At 43.6% G+C, this 8,297-nt stretch overlaps 1 pseudogene; it reads left to right on the top strand.

Moving 5' to 3' along the window:
* Nucleotides 1-1,987: 1,987 nt before the first annotated feature.
* LOC140904513 (up-regulator of cell proliferation-like) lies at nucleotides 1,988-6,686 on the top strand (annotated as a pseudogene).
* Nucleotides 6,687-8,297: the final 1,611 nt, after the last annotated feature.

Below are 8,297 nucleotides of genomic sequence, written 5' to 3'. Positions count from 1 at the left end.
GACTGTGAGCCATTGATAACTACTCTGGGAATGGTTATCCAATCACTTTTGCACCGACCTTATAATAGCTCCATCTAGGTTGTATTTCCCTATTTTTAATGAGAAGGTCATTTGAGACTATATCAGATGCCTTACTAAAGTCTCGATATACCACATCTACCGCTTCCCCCTATCCACAAGGCCATCACCCTGTCAAAGAAAACTATCGGGTCGGTTTGATATGATTTGTTCTTGACAAATCCATGCTGACTATTACATATCGCCTTATTATCTTCTAGATGTTTGCAAATTGATTCCTTCATTATTTGCTCCATTATCTTTCTGGGTACAGAAGTTAAGCTGACTGGTCTGTAATTCCCTGGGTTGTCCTTATTTCCCTTTTTATAGATAGGCACTATATGTTCCCTTTTCCAGTCTTCTGGAATATCACCTGTTTTCCATGACTTTTCAAAGATAATAGCTAATGGCTCAGATATCTCCTCAGTCAGCTCCTTGTGTATTCTAGGATGCACTTCATTGGGCTCTAGTGACTTGAAGACATCTCACTTGTCTAAGTAATTTTCAACTTGCTCTTTCCCTGTTTTGAACCTAGCCCATTTTCACTGGTGTTCACTATGTTAGGCGTCCAATCGCCACCAACCTTCTTGGTGAAAACCGAAACAAAGAAGTCATTAAACACATGTCATTTCCACATTTTCTGTTATTGCTTTTTTGTCTTCATTGAATAATGGGCCTACTCTGTCCTTGGTCTTCCTCTTGCTTCTAATGTATTTGTAGAATGTTTTCTTGTTACCCTTTATGTCTCTAGCTTGTTTGATTTCCTTTTGTGCCTTGGCTTTTCTAATTTTGCCCCTACATACTTGTGTTGTTGGTTTGTATTCATCCTTTGTAATCTGACCTAGTTTTTGTAGGATTCTTTTTTTTTATTTTTAGATCATGGAAGATCTCCTGGTTAAGCCAGGGTGGTCTCTTGCCACTCTTCCTATCTTTCCTGTGCAGTGGAATAGTTTGCTCTTGTGACCTTAATAATGTCTCTATAACACATAATAAATGGATTAATCATTTATCAGATACAAATACCCTAACACTGCACTGGAGACATTACCGTACCAGGACTGGCCTGGAGGTGTCTTAGCATTAGCTCCCCATGTTGCAATGTGGGTAAATTTGCTTTGTAAGTAATGACAGTACTCACAGCTCCCCAAAAGGAGAGAGAAAGTAGCGTGAGTGAAGGGACTGATTTCGTCGCTGGGAGGTAAGCAAAGCCACAGTGCTGTTAGCTACACCTGTAAAAGACATGTCCCAGCAAAGAGATGGAGGAAGATATGAAGAAAATCAAAAATAAGTCTTCCCAGAAGGCGTAATCTGCACTGACTGCTGAAAGGGAAATAAAGGGTCAAATCCTCCGGATGAGCCATTGATGCCCAGCAGAGCTCAGGGTGAGGGGTGTAGGCTACCATCACAGACACCTGATCCTCAGACTGCCAGGCACCAGTCTGATCCTGAGCAGCAGCTTAGAGCAGCCAAGGGATCATTCCAGCTTCTGGGATCAAAACAGAGACAGGGTCCTGAGTCTATGCCCCCTCCTCCAGTAGCTGTGAGCTGGGATGTCATAGATCTGGTTATACAGGAAGATTTTCTAGGAAATTTTCAGTTGGCCACTTAAGCCATTTTAAAGTGGACTTTGCACTGCACTGAGGATAAGGATTGGGATCAAAAAATGCAAACCAACCTCGCATTAGCGGAGTTCAAAGTGGGCCAGAACTATGTTTTATTTGTATAGAAGTAATCCCATTGGCTTCATTTTTGTTATATCAATATAAGTAAGAGAAGAATTGAACCCAGGATGTATAAGTCATCTGTTACTTACTGGGTACTGCTTTTCTTTAAATTACAAACATCAGGCTGTCTATGGAATGAGTAAACTGTATATAAAGTCACCATATTCTACTCTGAAATTTTGGTTTGTTTTACCTTCCTTCTGCAGAAAGAAGTAAAGCATTTCAAGATGTTCTGTCCAGATTAAACCTGGAGAAGCACAGAAGCATCAAGATCAGGCTGAGGGATGTCCTGGAGATCTGCCCAGAAAGCATCAAGAACAAGATTCCAGAGGCATTAGGTGATTTACCTTGGCATTTCCTGAGGAAGGTCATGGCTCTGAATGGGACGGCCAGAAATACAAGCATTGGGCACAAGGCTCCTGCAGAAGAAATGGTGATTATGAGGAGAAGCTGCATATTGATGGCACTTTCTGTTTTAGTGACACTGAGATGAAAATTTCTCTGCAACCTCTTGATGTTCTCTGTGCTGTTCTGCTTTGCTCAGTTTCCTACAGCAGGAGATCCTGTCCAAAATGTCCATGTGCCAGTTTGCCCTTCCTCTGCTGCTACTCACCCTTGACACCCCCAAGTGCACCCTAATACTGTGGGCCATGAGGGACATTGTGCGGAAGTGGAGGCCGCACTCCCTGGCAGAGAGCAGAGGGTTCAGAGAGGAGAGCTTGATGCTCACGTCAATGCCAACCATTTCTTTTGTGTGGATGGGGAGCTACAGCTTATCCAAGTCCCAACTCCTCAATGAGGTTCTCAGCCCCTACCAGCAGCATCACGATTTCTTTATCAGTGCGGGACATGGAGTCTGGGAACATCCTTCAGAAAATCGCAGATGGGCTGGTTGAGATTTCCTGGTATTTCCCTGGGGGGACGGAAAATTCTGATCTTTTCCCAGAACCCATTGCAGTTACAAATCTGCGTGGAGACATTGAGTCCCACTGGCTACAGTTTAGCTTTTCAACAGAGGTCTCCTTCGCAGTGTTCATAGTTACCGAGAGCATCGGTGAGAGAGAATAGGCACTGATATCATCTCGGAAAGAATCCAGCTCTAAATATTACTTCATCCTCAACTGCAAGAATAAGAAACCCAAAGAAACTCTGGGATTCCTTAATAAGCTGTCCTCAGTGTTGAAGCTGAGCAAATCACAGCTACTGGTGAAAGATCATACCATGAATAATGCAGGATTTGTGAAAAAGGTGCAGTCCACCATAGGAACCATAGTGAATTCATCTCCGAAGACAGTGAGTTTGGAAGCCATGGCTGTGACAGCACATGACCTAGGAATCCTGTTGGATGAGGACTGTCAGGCGTGTCAATGTGCGAGCAAATATACTGAAGAAATCACTTCAGAAATAAGAGATGGGGCAAAATACAAAAGGGGAATGCTGAGCCTGCAAGGAGACCTATGGAAAAACTTGGCTAAAGTGGAAGAAGAGATGTGCCGAATGAAAAGGCAAGGGGTCATGGCCACTGAAAACTATAAATCTGAGCTGAAACAGAAATGGTTAGAGATACGCAGACAGCGGAATCAGTGTGACCGTACTAATGGTTTGACTAAGTTCATCAAGGGAATAGAACAGTTGAAGCCAGTGGAGAAACATTACTTTCTGAAATGGATGAAATTTAGCCTGGATAATATTGCGAGGGCGAATCTTTCTAAAATGCGGGTGGACTATAAAGAGAAATGTGAAACTCCAGGAGTGGACCGAAAACAGCTGGAGGAATTAGATAAATTAATATCTGATAGTTCCTTGGGGGTGGAGCATTTCATGCGTGAGTTGGGGCAGTTCTATGAAGTTGAATGCTCAATGGTTAAAGAAGGGAAAATGGAAGAAAGCCAAAGACATTTCACCCGTCTCCCATGCATAGTAGCTGACCTGATGCTGGAAGGGTTTCCTGTGGAGCTGATCGATGGAGATGCGTCCAACGTCCCCATGTACTGGGTAGTAGATGTTCTAACTCATCTCCATATCAGACTAGGGGATAGATCCAGAATGGTGGTTGTAACAGTGCTGAGAGTGCAGAGCACTGGGAAATCCATCCTTCTCAACACCATGTTCGGCCTGCAGTTTGCGGTGAGTAGCGGTCGATGTGCGCGAGGAGCCTTCACGACGCTCATTAAAGTTACAGAAGCTGTTCAGGAGCCGCTTGGCTGTGATTTCATCCTGGTGATAGACACTGAAGGTCTGAAGGCCCCTGAACTAACAGCACTGGAAGACAGTTATCAACATGACAATGAGCTGGCCACCCTGGTGATTGGACTGAGTGACATCACCATCGTTAACATGGCCATGGAGAATGCCACAGAAAAGAAGGATGTTCTGCAAATTGTGGTCCATGCATTTCTCAGAACAGAGAACAGCCAAACTGCCAGTTTGTGCACCAGAACGTCAGCGATGTGTCTGCTCATGTTCAAAACATGAGGGACAGGAAACACCTCCTGGAGCAGCTGTATGAAATGACCAAAGCTGCAGCAAGGATGGAAAAGCAAAGCAGGGAAATGGCATTTTCTGATATTATGGAGTATGACCCAGAAAAACACAATTGGTACATGCCTGGCTTGCGGCATGGAGTCCCTCCCATGGCTCCCGTAAACACTGGACACAGTGAGAGGGTGTGAGAGCGAAAGAAATATCTGTTTGAATTCATAGAGAACCGTTCACGGAAAAGAGCTGGAAAGGATATTCCTGATTTTATCGTATGGTTGAAGAGCTTGTGGAAGCCAGTGAAACATGAGAACTTCATCTTTAGCTTTGGAAACAGCCTTGTAGCTGAAGCCTATAACCTGCTGTCTGTGAAGTATTCTGAATGGGAATGGGGTTTCCGCAAGGAGATGTATCTCTGGATATCTGAAAAAGAAACTTTTATCTAGAATCAGCTGCCAGAGACACTAGAGGGTGATCTCTTTCACAGCTTAAAAATGGAAGCACAAGGGAAACTACAGCAGGGAGAACAGAAGCTCTTGAATAACATAGAACAGTATTTGAAAGGTGAAGCTCCAAATTTGAACCTGATAGAAAAGTACAGAGAAGATTTCAAAAGGAGCGCAAATAGCCTCAAAAGAGAACTTGAAAACCAGTAACTGTGAGGAAGCAATTCGAATACGAAGAGAACAGCACAAGATAGACAATATCCAGTCTGGGTACAAGCAGAAAATTGAAGGGGAAGTTGCCAGACTCTTGGCTGAATGCCGAAACAGAGAAGATAAACTAGACCATGAGAAACTGAAAAAAGAATTTGAAACAATGTGGCGAGAAACCTTGTCAGAGTTAACGCTCTGTACTTTACAGAAATATCAAGTTGTTCAAGATATGGATCTCCACCTGAGAAAGGATCTGAAGCACAGAGGGGGTGCTGTCAGACAGATACTGCAACATGCAAAAAGCCTGCTGGATTATAGAATGAAGTCTTTCCCAATGAAGAAGGAATACTTAAACCTAAAATGGACCAGAGCAGTTGTAGAATACTTCTCACAGGAATGTTACTGTAAAACTGAAGAGCTTGCTCTATCTTTAATGATTGAATGCAAGAAATACATTGAAGAAAAAGTTAAATCCAAAACAGACTATGATGAAACCTATTGTGGAGAACTGCTGCATATGGTTAATGAAAGGTTAAAAGAGGAGGAGATTGAGAAACTTCACACTTCTCCTTTGTTTGAAGTTGACCTGAAGCGTCACGTTTTGGAGGAAGCAGCTTGGACATTTCAGAAGATGCATGAAGATTTTATCAAAGAAAACGATCCTCAGCAACGTCTGGAGAAGCTGAAACCTCATTATTTCTCTATATTTACTGATCTCTATTTGGAAAAGAAGGAAAGCCAAACAAGGGCGAGGAATTTCTGTGATCAGTGTCACAAACCTGCCCTGGTGGGTTATGTCAACAAAAGGCTCGGACTAGAAATAGTTGACAATTTTCTCAGCAGTGAACAGGCCCTTGAATACGCCAGCCGAAGCTTCTTTCAGTTCTTTTTCCTAAAGAAGCTGCTGGAAGAGATGAACTTTGACATCTATGTGAAATAGATAAGTAACTATGAAGAGTTTGTCAAATCCTGCATACAGAGATGTCTGATAGACCACTATGGAGGGAAGGCAAGTTTGAGAGATTTGGAGAAAGGGATTCTATCCAGAATAATAAATAAAATCAAGGGAGTTCTGAAAAACTCCATAAATAAAAACAATAACACAGTTTCTGTCTTTTTAGACAGCTTTTGCAAAGAGCTGCAGCAGGACCTGGCCATTTCCAGCAATAGCTTGGTTGGAGTACAGTTTAAAAACACAGCAAAAATTGAGCAGCTTTCTGGTAACATTGAAATCTTCCTTCTGGAGCTGGAACAACAAATCTTAACCCAGTTTAATCATTTGGAACTTGAGACCAAACTCTCCAGCCTGTCAGTGAAACCCCAGGATGAGATCTTCAAGCGAGTGTTTGGCTGTGGGAAGCAGTGTCCGTTCTGTGAAGCCCCCTGTGAAGCAGGAGGCACTGACCATAAAGAGCATTTTGTATCAGTCCATCGACCCGAAGTGTTAGGGAACTTCAGGGACTGTGATTCACAAAAGCTTGAGCATTCCATATGCTCCTCTGATGTGGTTTCCAATCGTGAATTCCGAACTGCAGCCGCAGATGGGAAATTTCATCCCTACAAAGATTACCGCCATTACTACCCAGACTGGCACATTCAGCCTGATCCCAGTATTGATGCTTCTGATTTCTGGAAATTTGTTTTCAAATCATTCAATGACCAGTTAGCTAGAGCGTATGGTGCTAAAGCAGCAGAACTTCCAGGAGACTGGAAAAATATAACTAAAGAGCAGGTTCTGAAGAGCCTAAAGGAAGCATTTTACATGAAATAATAGACATGCCAAGAGTCTCTTTAAATAGGATACACTTCAACAAAACAAAACCCTTAATTTTAAAAAACGGAATATGAACAAATCTGACAGCCTGTACCGTTTTTTAAAATTGAAAACTAAAAAAAAATCAATTGCAGGTCACATCTTCCTGTGCAGCAGCCTTGCACTAACTGGAACAGCCATACCAAAGCAAACTGATAGTCCGTGTATCCCTGTGTCCTTGCTGAACCAGAATAACAGCCCATCAAGCCTGGTAACCCCACCTCTCTGCAGTACTGGATCACACCAATCACCCATATAGCCTAGTATCCCACATTCTTGCTGTATTGGATCAGACCTAAAGGCCATCTAGCTCGGTATCTCATCTCCCTGCTGTACTGGATCAAACCAGTGATCCATCCTGTCTCTGACAGTGGCCATTACAAAATGTCTCAGTGGGAGGTGCAAGAAACCATCTAATGGAAATTGTATAGAAACATGTGTAGAGGAGAAGCTTCTTCCTAACATAACTATGTAAACAGGGTCCGAATGAGTTCTCCCATGACAGCTAGCTGGGATCGGGAGAGACTTTAGGAGCAAATTGTATTTACATGAACTCACCTACTCTGCCTAGATATCCATCAGATATAGAGGTGTTGCTCAAAGTGATCAGTATTGATTTGTGTTACAAATCACTTTAGTACTGAATGAAGGGGTAGTGAAATGTTGTTGTCAGTGTTGTTGCATTTATTGTATAAGTAAAGGGGAGCAGAACTGTGCTTAACCTGTCTCAAATGAGGGGTCAACCTCAGTTGAAAGGACTCATTAAGCCAGGTGCTCAAATGCCTGACTCCTGTGAAAGTAAGAGGGGTGGGGAGAGGGATCTCTGCCAGGAGGAGTGAACTCTCCCTAAGGGTCCCTGGTCTGGTTTAACCTGTTCCTCCCCACTGTTCAGAAGATAGGGACTTTTGTTATTTTAAGTGCTCAAAAGAGCTGACAATTACTTATGGCAGGACAGCATTTGTGCCCAGCCTAATAGCTGAAAATCACTAAGGACTTGGCTACACTTGTGAGTTACAGTGCATTAAAGCAGCCCCAGGCACCCTAACTCACAACCCATCCACACTGGCAAGGCACGTAGAGCACCTGGACTCTGCAGCGGGAGTGCCCCTGGTAATCCACCTCCACCAGAAGCATAACGCTTGGTGCATCTATGCTGAAATGCCCCAGCATCAGTGTGAACCAGGTGTTGCATTACTGCACTCTGATCGGCCTCCGGAAACGTCCCCTAATCCCCTTAAGTCAAGTGGCCACTCTTGTCATTGTTTGGAATCGGCTGTAGGAATGCGGATATGTCCTTTCAAAGCTCCGTTTCTGACAGCTGGCATGATTATCTGCTCTGGTACAAAGCAAACCATTACTGTGGTTTGCTGCTTGAGCAGCAGTGGGAGGGGAGTCTGCTGCTGTCTGAACTTACAAGACAGTATGCTGACATGCCCTCAGCCCCCACAAAACCCACTCTCTCTCCCCCCACATACACACAACACACTCCCTGTCACACTCCACCCAACACCACCCCATTTGAAAAGCATGTTGCAGCCACTTGCATGCTGGGAGAGCTACCACAATGCA

The sequence above is a fragment of the Lepidochelys kempii genome, unplaced genomic scaffold (assembly GCF_965140265.1).
Source record: "Lepidochelys kempii isolate rLepKem1 unplaced genomic scaffold, rLepKem1.hap2 scaffold_151, whole genome shotgun sequence".
NCBI classification, from domain to species: domain Eukaryota; kingdom Metazoa; phylum Chordata; order Testudines; family Cheloniidae; genus Lepidochelys; species Lepidochelys kempii.
This window is presented reverse-complemented; position numbering and strand designations above follow the sequence as displayed.